Consider the following 12459-nt stretch of genomic DNA (forward strand, 5'->3'; position numbering starts at 1 on the left):
ACTCGTACTCTGGCATACAGGTTAAGGTCTTAACTCTTACTCTGGCCTAATAGCTAAGGTCTTAACTGTTACTCTGGCCTAATAGCTAAGGTCGTAGACTCGTACTCTGGCCTAATGGTTAAGGCCGTAACTCTTATTCTGGCCTAATAGCTAAGGTCCTAACTCTTACTCTGGCCTAATAGCTAAGGTCTTAGACTGGTACTCTGGCCTACTGGTTAAGGTCTTAACTCTTACTCTGGCCTAATAGCTAAGGTCTTAGACTCGTACTCTGGCCTAATAGCTAAGGTCTTAGACTCGTACTCTGGCCTAATAGCTAAGGTATTAACTCTTACTCTGGCCTAATGGTTAAGGTCTTAACTCTTACTCTGGCCTAATAGCTAAGGTCTTAGGCTCGTACTCTGGCCTACAGGTTAAGGTCTTAACTCTTACTCTGGCCTAATAGCTAAGGTCTTAACTCTTACTCTGTCCTACTGGTTAAGGTCTTAACTCTTACTCTGGCCTACTGGTTAAGGTCTTAACTCTTACTCTGGCCTAATAGCTAAGGTCTTAGACTCGTACTCTGACCTAATGGTTAAGGTCTTAAATCTTACTCTGGCCTACAGGTTAAGGTCTTAACTCTTACTCTGGCCTAATAGCTAAGGTCTTAGACTCGTACTGTGGCCTAATGGTTATGGTTTTAACTCTTACTCTGGCCTAATAGCTAAGGTCTTAGACTCGTACTATGGCCTACAGGTTAAGGTCTTAACTGTTACTCTGGCCTACTGGTTAAGGTCTTAACTCTTACTCTGGCCTACTGGTTAAGGTGTTAACTCTTACTCTGGGCTATTGGTTAAGGTCTTAACTCTTACTCTGGCCTAATGGTTAAGGTCTTAGACTCATACTCTGGCCTAATGGTTAAGGTCTTAACTCTTACTCTGGCCTACTGGTTAAGGTCTTAACTCTTACTCTGGCCTAATAGCTAAGGTCTTAGACTCGTACTTTGGCCTAATGGTTAAGGTCTTAACTCTTACTCTGGCCTAATAGCTAAGGTCTTAACTCTTACTCTGGCCTAATAGCTAAGGTCTTAGACTCGTACTCTGGCCTACTGGTTAAGGTCTTAACTCTTACTCTGGCCTAATAGCTAAGGTCTTAGACTCATACTCTGGCATAATAGCTAAGGTCTTAGTCTCGTACACTGGCCTAATAGCTAAGGTCGTAACTCTTACTCTGGCCTAATAGCTAAGGTCTTAGACTCGTACTCTGGCCTAATGGTTAAGGTCTTAACTCTTGCTCTGTGTCCTAATAGCTAAGGTCTTAGACTCGTACTCAGGCCTACTAGCTAAGGTCTTAACTCTTACTCTGGCCTACTGGTTAAGGTCTTAACTCTTACTCTGGCCTACTGTTTAAGGTCTTAAATCTTACTCTGGCTTCTGGTTAAGGTCTTAACTCTTACTCTGGCCTACTGGTTAAGGTCTTAACTCTTACTCTGGCCTAATAGCTAAGGTCTTAGACTCATACTATGGCCTAATGGTTAAGGTCTTAACTCTTACTCTGGACTAACAGCTAAGGTCTTAGACTCGTACTCTGGCCTACTGGTTAAGGTCTTAACTCTTACTCTGGGCTAATATCTAAGGTCTTAACTCTTACTCTGGCCTACTGTTTAAGGTCTTTACTCTTACTCTGGCCTAATAGCTAAGGTCTTAGACTCGTACTCTGGCCTAATGGTTAAGGTCTTAACTCTTACTCTGGCCTAATAGCTAAGGTCATAGACTCGTACTCTGGCCTACTGGTTAAGGTCTTAACTCTTACTCTGGCCTAATAGCTAAGGTCTTAACTCTTACTCTGGCCTACTGGTTAAGGTCTTAACTCTTACTCTGGCCTACTGGTTAATGCTTAAATCTTACTATGGCCTAATAGCTAAGGTCTTACACTCGTACTCTGGCCTACTGGTTAAGGTCTTAACTCTTACTCTGGCCCACTGGTTAAGATCTTAACTCTTACTCTGGCCTAATAGCTAAGGTCTTAGACTCGTACTATGGCCTACAGGTTAAGGTCTTAACTCTTACTCTGGCCCAATAGCTAAGGTCTTAGACTCGTACTATGGCCTAATGGTTAAGGTCCTAACTCTTACTCTGGCCTAATAGCTAAGGTCTTAACTCTTACTCTGGCCTACTGGTTAAGGTCTTAACTCTTACTCTGGCCTACTGGTTAAGGTCTTAACTCTTACTCTCGCCTAATAGCTAAAGTCTTAACTCTTACTCTCGCCTAATAGCTAAGGTCTTAGACTCGTACTCTGACCTAATGGTTAAGGTCTTAAATCTTACTCTGGCCTAATAGCTAAGGTCTTAGGCTCGTACTCTGGCCTACAGGTTAAGGTCTTAACTCTTACTCTGGCCTAATAGCTAAGGTCTTAACTCTTACTCTGTCCTACTGGTTAAGGTCTTAACTCTTACTCTGGCCTACTGATTAAGGTCTTAACTCTTACTCTGGCCTAATAGCTAAGGTCTTAGACTCGTACTCTGACCTAATGGTTAAGGTCTTAAATCTTACTCTGGCCTACAGGTTAAGGTCTTAACTCTTACTCTGGCCTAATAGCTAAGGTCTTAGACTCGTACTGTGGCCTAATGGTTATGGTTTTAACTCTTACTCTGGCCTAATAGCTAAGGTCTTAGACTCGTACTATGGCCTACAGGTTAAGGTCTTAACTGTTACTCTGGCCTACTGGTTAAGGTCTTAACTCTTACTCTGGCCTACTGGTTAAGGTGTTAACTCTTACTCTGGGCTATTGGTTAAGGTCTTAACTCTTACTCTGGCCTAATGGTTAAGGTCTTAGACTCATACTCTGGCCTAATGGTTAAGGTCTTAACTCTTACTCTGGCCTACTGGTTAAGGTCTTAACTCTTACTCTGGCCTAATAGCTAAGGTCTTAGACTTGTACTTTGGCCTAATGGTTAAGGTCTTAACTCTTACTCTGGCCTAATAGCTAAGGTCTTAGACTCGTACTCTGGCCTACTGGTTAAGGTCTTAACTCTTACTCTGGCCTAATAGCTAAGGTCTTAGACTCATACTCTGGCATAATAGCTAAGGTCTTAGTCTCGTACACTGGCCTAATAGCTAAGGTCGTAACTCTTACTCTGGCCTAATAGCTAAGGTCTTAGACTCGTACTCTGGCCTAATGGTTAAGGTCTTAACTCTTGCTCTGTGTCCTAATAGCTAAGGTCTTAGACTCGTACTCAGGCCTACTAGCTAAGGTCTTAACTCTTACTCTGGCCTACTGGTTAAGGTCTTAACTCTTACTCTGGCCTACTGGTTAAGGTCTTAAATCTTACTCTGGCCTACTGGTTAAGGTCTTAACTCTTACTCTGGCCTACTGGTTAAGGTCTTAACTCTTACTCTGGCCTAATAGCTAAGGTCTTAGACTCATACTCTGGCCTAATGGTTAAGGTCTTAACTCTTACTCTGGACTAACAGCTAAGGTCTTAGACTCGTACTCTGGCCTACTGGTTAAGGTCTTAACTCTTACTCTGGGCTAACATCTAAGGTCTTAACTCTTACTCTGGCCTACTGTTTAAGGTCTTTACTCTTACTCTGGCCTAATAGCTAAGGTCTTAGACTCGTACTCTGGCCTAATGGTTAAGGCCTTAACTCTTACTCTGGCCTAATAGCTAAGGTCATAGACTCGTACTCTGGCCTACTGGTTAAGGTCTTAACTCTTACTCTGGCCTAATAGCTAAGGTCTTAACTCTTACTCTGGCCTACTGGTTAAGGTCTTAACTCTTACTCTGGCCTACTGGTTAATGTCTTAAATCTTACTATGGCCTAATAGCTAAGGTCTTACACTCGTACTCTGGCCTACTGGTTAAGGTCTTAACTCTTACTCTGGCCCACTGGTTAAGATCTTAACTCTTACTCTGGCATAATAGCTAAGGTCTTAGACTCGTACTATGGCCTACAGGTTAAGGTCTTAACTCTTACTCTGGCCCAATAGCTAAGGTCTTAGACTTGTACTATGGCCTAATGGTTAAGGTCTTAACTCTTACTCTGGCCTAATAGCTAAGGTCTTAACTCTTACTCTGGCCTACTGGTTAAGGTCTTAACTCTTACTCTGGCCTACTGGTTAAGGTCTTAACTCTTACTCTCGCCTAATAGCTAAAGTCTTAACTCTTACTCTCGCCTAATAGCTAAGGTCTTAGACTCATACTCTGGCCTACTGGTTAAGGTCTTAACTCGTACTCTGGCCTACTGTTTAAGGTCTTAACTCTTACTCTGGCCTAATAGCTAAGGTCTTAGATTTTTACTCTGGCCTAATAGCTAAAGTCTTAACTCTTACTCTGGCCTAATAGATAAGGTCTTAGACTCGTACTCTGGCCTAATGGTTAAGGTCTTAACTCTTACTCCGGCCTACTGGTTATGGTCTTAACTCTTACTCTGGCCTAATAGCTAAGGTCTTAGACTTGTACTAAGGACTAATGGTTACGGTCTTAACTCTTACTCTGCCCTAATAGCTAAGGTCTTAGACTCGTACTCTGGCCTAATGGTTAAGGTCTTAACTCTTACTCTGGCCTAATAGCTAAGGTCTTAGACTCATACTATGGCCTAATAGCTAAGGTCTTAACTCTTACTCTGGCCTAATAGCTAAGGTCTTAGACTCGTACTCTGGCCTAATGGTTCAGGTTTAACTCTTACTCTGGCCTAATAGCTAAGGTCTTAACTCTTACTCTGGCCCAATAGCTAAGGTGTTAGACTTGTTCCTGGCCTACTGGTTAAGGTCTTAACTCTTACTCTGGCCTAATAGCTAAGGTCTAGACTCGTACTCTGGCCTACTGGTTAAGGTCTTAACTCTTACTCTGGCCTAATAGCTAAGGTCTTAACTAATAGTCTGGCCTAATAGCTAAGGTCTTACACTCGTACTCTGGCCTAATGGTTTAGGTCTTAACTCTTACTCTGGCCTAATAGCTAAGGTCTTAACTCTTACTCTGGCCTAATAGCTAAGGTATTAGACTTGTTCCTGGCCAAACTGGTTAAGGTCTTAACTCTTACTCTGGCCTAATAGCTAAGGTCTTAACTCGTACTCTGGCCTACTGGTTAAGGTCTTAACTCTTACTCTGGCCTAATAGCTAAGGTCTTAGACTCATACTCTGGCCTAATAGCTAAAGTCTTAACTCTTACTCTGGCCTAATAGGTAAGGTCTTAGACTCGTACTCTGGCCTAATGGTTAAGGTCTTAACTCTTACTCTGGCCTACTGGTTACGGTCTTACCTCTTACACTGGCCTAATGGCTAAGGTCTTAGACTCGTACTATGGACTAATGGTAACGGTCTTAACTCTTAGTCTGGCCTAATAGCTAAGGTCTTAGACTCGTACTCTGGCCTAATGGTTAAGGTCTTAACTCTTACTCTGGCCTAATAGCTAAGGTCTTAGACTCGTACTATGGCCTAATAGCTAAGGTCTTAACTCTTACTCTGGCCTAATAGCTAAGGTCTTCGACTCATACTCTGGCATAATGGTTAAGGTCTTAACTCTTACTCTGGCCTAATAGCTAAGGTCTTAACTTTTACTCTGGCCTAATAGCTGAGGTATTAGACTTGTTCCTGGCCTACTGGTTAAGGTCTTAACTCTTACTCTGGCCTAATAGCTAAGGTCTAGACTCGTACTCTGGCCTAATAGCTAAGGTCTTAGACTCGTACTCTGGCCTAATGGTTAAGGTCTTAACTCTTACTCTGGCCTAATAGCTAAGGTCTTAGACTCATACTCTGGCCTAATGGTTAAGGTCTTAACTCTTACTCTGGCCTAATATCTAAGGTCTTAACTTTTACTCTGGCTTACTGGTTAAGGTCTTAACTCTTACTCTGGCCTACTGTTAAGGTCTTAACTCTTACTCTGGCCTAATAGCTAAGGTCTTAGACTCGTACTCTGGCCTAATGGTTAAGGTCTTAACTCTTACTCTGGCCTAATAGCTAAGGTCTTAGACTCGTACTCTGGCCTTATAGCTAAGGTCTTAGACTCATACTCTGGCATACAGGTTAAGGTCTTAACTCTTACTCTGGCCTAATAGCTAAGGTCTCAACTCTTACTCTGGCCTAATAGCTAAAGTCGTAGACTCGTACTCTGGCCTAATGGTTAAGGCCGTAACTCTTATTCTGGCCTAATAGCTAAGGTCCTAACACTTACTCTGGCCTAATAGCTAAGGTCTTAGACTGGTACTCTGGCCTACTGGTTAAGGTCTTAACTCTTACTCTGGCCTAATAGTTAAGGTCTTAGACTCGTACTCTGGCCTAATAGCTAAGGTCTTAGACTCGTACTCTGGCCTAATAGCTAAGGTCTTAACTCTTACTCTGGCCTAATGGTTAAGGTCTTAACTCTTACTCTGGCCTAATAGCTAAGGTCTTAACTCGTACTCTGGCCTACTGGTTAAGGTCTTAACTCTTACTCTGGCCTAATAGCTAAGGTCTTAGACTCGTACTCTGGCCTAATAGCTAAAGTCTTAACTCTTACTCTGGCCTAATAGGTAAGGTCTTAGACTCGTACTCTGGCCTAATGGTTAAGGTCTTAACTCTTACTCTGGCCTACTGGTTACGGTCTTACCTCTTACACTGGCCTAATGGCTAAGGTCTTAGACTCGTACTATGGACTAATGGTAATGGTCTTAACTCTTAGTCTGGCCTAATAGCTAAGGTCTTAGACTCGTACTCTGGCCGAATGGTTAAGGTCTTAACTCTTACTCTGGCCTAATAGCTAAGGTCTTAGACTCGTACTATGGCCTAATAGCTAAGGTCTTAACTCTTACTCTGGCCTAATAGCTAAGGTCTTAGACTCATACTCTGGCCTAATGGTTAAGGTCTTAACTCTTACTCTGGCCTAATAGCTAAGGTCTTAACTCTTACTCTGGCCTAATAGCTAAGGTATTAGACTTGTTCCTGGCCTACTGGTTAAGGTCTTAACTCTTACTCTGGCCTAATATCTAACGTCTTAACTTTTACTCTGGCCTACTGGTTAAGGTCTTAACTCTTACTCTGGCCTACTGTTCAGGTCTTAACTCTTACTCTGGCCTAATAGTTAAGGTCTTAGACTCGTACTCTGGCCTAATGGTTAAGGTCTTAACTCTTACTCTGGCCTAATAGCTAAGGTCTTAGACTCGTACTCTGGCCTAATAGCTAAGGTCTTAGACTCGTACTCTGGCATACAGGTTAAGGTCTTAACTCTTACTCTGGCCTAATAGCTAAGGTCTTAACTGTTACTCTGGCCTAATAGATAAGGTCGTAGACTCGTACTCTGGCCTAATGGTTAAGGCCGTAACTCTAATTCTGGCCTAATAGCTAAGGTCCTAACTCTTACTCTGGCCTAATAGCTAAGGTCTTAGACTGGTACTCTGGCCTACTGGTTAAGGTCTTAACTCTTACTCTGGCCTAATAGCTAAGGTCTTAGACTCGTACTCTGGCCTAATAGCTAAGGTCTTAGACTCGTACTCTGGCCTAATAGCTAAGGTCTTAACTCTTACTCTGGCCTAATGGTTAAGGTCTTAACTCTTACTCTGGCCTAATAGCTAAGGTCTTAGGCTCGTACTCTGGCCTACAGGTTAAGGTCTTAACTCTTACTCTGGCCTAATAGCTAAGGTCTTAACTCTTACTCTGTCCTACTGGTTAAGGTCTTAACTCTTACTCTGGCCTACTGGTTAAGAACTTAACTCTTACTCTGGCCTAATAGCTAAGGTCTTAGACTCGTACTCTGACCTGATGGTTAAGGTCTTAACTCTTACTCTGGCCTACAGGTTAAGGTCTTAACTCTTACTCTGGCCTAATAGCTAAGGTCTTAGACTCGTACTGTGGCCTAATGGTTATGGTTTTAACTCTTACTCTGGCCTAATAGCTAAGGTCTTAGACTCGTACTATGGCCTACAGGTTAAGGTCTTAACTGTTACTCTGGCCTACTGGTTAAGGTCTTAACTCTTACTCTGGCCTACTGGTTAAGGTGTTAACTCTTACTCTGGGCTATTGGTTAAGGTCTTAACTCTTACTCTGGCCTAATGCTTAAGGTCTTAGACTCATACTCTGGCCTAATGGTTAAGGTCTTAACTCTTACTCTGGCCTACTGGTTACGTTCTTTACTCTTACTCTGGCCTAATAGCTAAGGTCTTAGACTCGTACTTTGGCCTAATGGTTAAGGTCTTAACTCTTACTCTGGCCTAATAGCTAAGGTCTTAACTCTTACTCTGGCCTAATAGCTAAGGTCTTAGACTCGTACACTGGCCTACTGGTTAAGGTCTTAACTCTTACTCTGGCCTAATAGCTAAGGTCTTAGACTCGTACTCTGGCCTAATGGTTAAGGTCTTAACTCTTGCTCTGTGTCCTAATAGCTAAGGTCTTAGACTCGTACTCAGGCCTACTAGCTAAGGTCTTAACTCTTACTCTGGCCTACTGGTTAAGGTCTTAACTCTTACTCTGGCCTACTGTTTAAGGTCTTAAATCTTACTCTGGCCTACTGGTTAAGGTCTTAACTCTTACTCTGTCCTACTGGTTAAGGTCTTAACTCTTATTCTGGCCTAATAGCTAAGGTCTTAGACTCATACTCTGGCCCAATGGTTAAGGTCTTAACTCTTACTCTGGACTAATAGCTAAGGTCTTAGACTCGTACTCTGGCCTACTGGTTAAGGACTTAACTCTTACTCTGGCCTAATATCTAAGGTCTTAACTCTTACTCTGGCCTACTGGTTAAGGTCTTTACTCTTACTCTGGCCTAATAGCTAAGGTCTTAGACTCGTACTCTGCCCTAATGGTTAAGGTCTTAACTCTTACTCTGGCCTAATAGCTAAGGTCATAGACTCGTACTCTGGCCTACTGGTTAAGGTCTTAACTCTTACTCTGGCCTAATAGCTAAGGTCTTAACTCTTACTCTGGCCTACTGGTTAAGGTCTTAACTCTTACTCTGGCCTACTGGTTAATGTCTTAAATCTTACTATGGCCTAATAGCTAAGATCTTACACTCGTACTCTGGCCTACTGGTTAAGGTCTTAACTCTTACTCTGGCCCACTGGTTAAGATCCTAACTCTTACTCTGGCATAATAGCTAAGGTCTTAGACTCGTACTATGGCCTACAGGTTAAGGTCTTAACTCTTACTCTGGCCCAATAGCTAAGGTCTTAGACTCGTACTATGGCCTAATGGTTAAGGTCTTAACTCTTACTCTGGCCTAATAGCTAAGGTCTTAACTCTTACTCTGGCCTACTGGTTAAGGTCTTAACTCTTACTCTGGCCTACTGGTTAAGGTCTTAACTCTTACTCTCGCCTAATAGCTAAAGTCTTAACTCTTACTCTCGCCTAATAGCTAAGATCTTAGACTCATACTCTGGCCTACTGGTTAAGGTCTTAACTCGTACTCTGGCCTACTGTTTAAGGTCTTAACTCTTACTCTGGCCTAATAGCTAAGGTCTTAGATTTGTACTCTGGCCAAATAGCTAAAGTCTTAACTCTTACTCTGGCCTAATAGATAAGGTCTTAGACTCGTACTCTGGCCTAATGGTTAAGGTCTTAACTCTTACTCCGGCCTACTGGTTATGGTCTTAACTCTTACTCTGGCCTAAAAGCTAAGGTCTTAGACTTGTACTAAGGACTAATGGTTACGGTCTTAACTCTTACTCTGCCCTAATAGCTAAGGTCTTAGACTCGTACTCTGGCCTAATGGTTAAGGTCTTAACTCTTACTCTGGCCTAATAGCTAAGGTCTTAGACTCATACTATGGCCTAATAGCTAAGGTCTTAACTCTTACTCTGGCCTAATAGCTAAGGTCTTAGACTCGTACTCTGGCCTAATGGTTCAGGTTTAACTCTTACTCTGGCCTAATAGCTAAGGTCTTAACTCTTACTCTGGCCTAATAGCTAAGGTGTTAGACTTGTTCCTGGCCTACTGGTTAAGGTCTTAACTCTTACTCTGGCCTAATAGCTAAGGTCTAGACTCGTACTCTGGCCTACTGGTTAAGGTCTTAACTCTTACTCTGGCCTAATAGCTAAGGTCTTAACTAATACTCTGGCCTAATAGCTAAGGTCTTACACTCGTACTCTGGCCTAATGGTTTAGGTCTTAACTCTTACTCTGGCCTAATAGCTAAGGTCTTAACTCTTACTCTGGCCTAATAGCTAAGGTATTAGACTTGTTCCTGGCCTACTGGTTAAGGTCTTAACTCTTACTCTGGCCTAATAGCTAAGGTCTTAACTCGTACTCTGGCCTACTGGTTAAGGTCTTAACTCTTACTCTGGCCTAATAGCTAAGGTCTTAGACTCATACTCTGGCCTAATAGCTAAAGTCTTAACTCTTACTCTGGCCTAATAGGTAAGGTCTTAGACTCGTACTCTGGCCTAATGGTTAAGGTCTTAACTCTTACTCTGGCCTACTGGTTACGGTCTTACCTCTTACACTGGCCTAATGGCTAAGGTCTTAGACTCATACTATGGACTAATGGTAACGGTCTTAACTCTTAGTCTGGCCTAATAGCTAAGGTCTTAGACTCGTACTCTGGCCTAATGGTTAAGGTCTTAACTCTTACTCTGGCCTAATAGCTAAGGTCTTAGACTCGTACTATGGCCTAATAGCTAAGGTCTTAACTCTTACTCTGGCCTAATAGCTAAGGTCTTCGACTCATACTCTGGCATAATGGTTAAGGTCTTAACTCTTACTCTGGCCTAATAGCTAAAGTCTTAACTTTTACTCTGGCCTAATAGCTGAGGTATTAGACTTGTTCCTGGCCTACTGGTTAAGGTCTTAACTCTTACTCTGGCCTAATAGCTAAGGTCTAGACTCGTACTCTGGCCTAATAGCTAAGGTCTTAGACTCGTACTCTGGCCTAATGGTTAAGGTCTTAACTCTTACTCTGGCCTAATAGCTAAGGTCTTAGACTCATACTCTGGCCTAATGGTTAAGGTCTTAACTCTTACTCTGGCCTAATATCTAAGGTCTTAACTTTTACTCTGGCCTACTGGTTAAGGTCTTAACTCTTACTCTGGCCTACTGTTAAGGTCTTAACTCTTACTCTGGCCTAATAGCTAAGGTCTTAGACTCGTACTCTGGCCTAATGGTTAAGGTCTTAACTCTTACTCTGGCCTAATAGCTAAGGTCTTAGACTCGTACTCTGGCCTTATAGCTAAGGTCTTAGACTCATACTCTGGCATACAGGTTAAGGTCTTAACTCTTACTCTGGCCTAATAGCTAAGGTCTCAACTCTTACTCTGGCCTAATAGCTAAAGTCGTAGACTCGTACTCTGGCCTAATGGTTAAGGCCGTAACTCTTATTCTGGCCTAATAGCTAAGGTCCTAACACTTACTCTGGCCTAATAGCTAAGGTCTTAGACTGGTACTCTGGCCTACTGGTTAAGGTCTTAACTCTTACTCTGGCCTAATAGTTAAGGTCTTAGACTCGTACTCTGGCCTAATAGCTAAGGTCTTAGACTCGTACTCTGGCCTAATAGCTAAGGTCTTAACTCTTACTCTGGCCTAATGGTTAAGGTCTTAACTCTTACTATGGCCTAATAGCTAAGGTGTTAACTCGTACTCTGGCCTACTGGTTAAGGTCTTAACTCTTACTCTGGCCTAATAGCTAAGGTCTTAGACTCGTACTCTGGCCTAATAGCTAAAGTCTTAACTCTTACTCTGGCCTAATAGGTAAGGTCTTAGACTCGTACTCTGGCCTAATGGTTAAGGTCTTAACTCTTACTCTGGCCTACTGGTTACGGTCTTACCTCTTACACTGGCCTAATGGCTAAGGTCTTAGACTCGTACTATGGACTAATGGTAATGGTCTTAACTCTTAGTCTGGCCTAATAGCTATGGTCTTAGACTCGTACTCTGGCCGAATGTTTAAGGTCTTAACTCTTACTCTGGCCTAATAGCTAAGGTCTTAGACTCGTACTATGGCCTAATAGCTAAGGTCTTAACTCTTACTCTGGCCTAATAGCTAAGGTCTTAGACTCATACTCTGGCCTAATGGTTAAGGTCTTAACTCTTACTCTGGCCTAATAGCTAAGGTCTTAACTCTTACTCTGGCCTAATAGCTAAGGTATTAGACTTGTTCCTGGCCTACTGGTTAAGGTCTTAACTCTTACTCTGGCCTAATAGCTAAGGTCTAGACTCGTACTCTGGCCTAATAGCTAAGGTCTTAGACTCGTACTCTGGCCTAATGGTTAAGGTCTTAACTCTTACTCTGGCCTAATAGCTAAGGTCTTAGACTCATACTCTGGCCTAATGGTTAAGGTCTTAACTCTTACTCTGGCCTAATATCTAACGTCTTAACTTTTACTCTGGCCTACTGGTTAAGGTCTTAACTCTTACTCTGGCCTACTGTTCAGGTCTTAACTCTTACTCTGGCCTAATAGTTAAGGTCTTAGACTCGTACTCTGGCCTAATGGTTAAGGTCTTAACTCTTACTCTGGCCTAATAGCTAAGGTCTTAGACTCGTACTCTGGCCTAATAGCTAAGGTCTTAGACTCGTACTCTGG

Source organism: Triturus cristatus, chromosome 7, assembly GCF_964204655.1.
Source record: "Triturus cristatus chromosome 7, aTriCri1.1, whole genome shotgun sequence".
Classification (NCBI taxonomy): domain Eukaryota; kingdom Metazoa; phylum Chordata; class Amphibia; order Caudata; family Salamandridae; genus Triturus; species Triturus cristatus.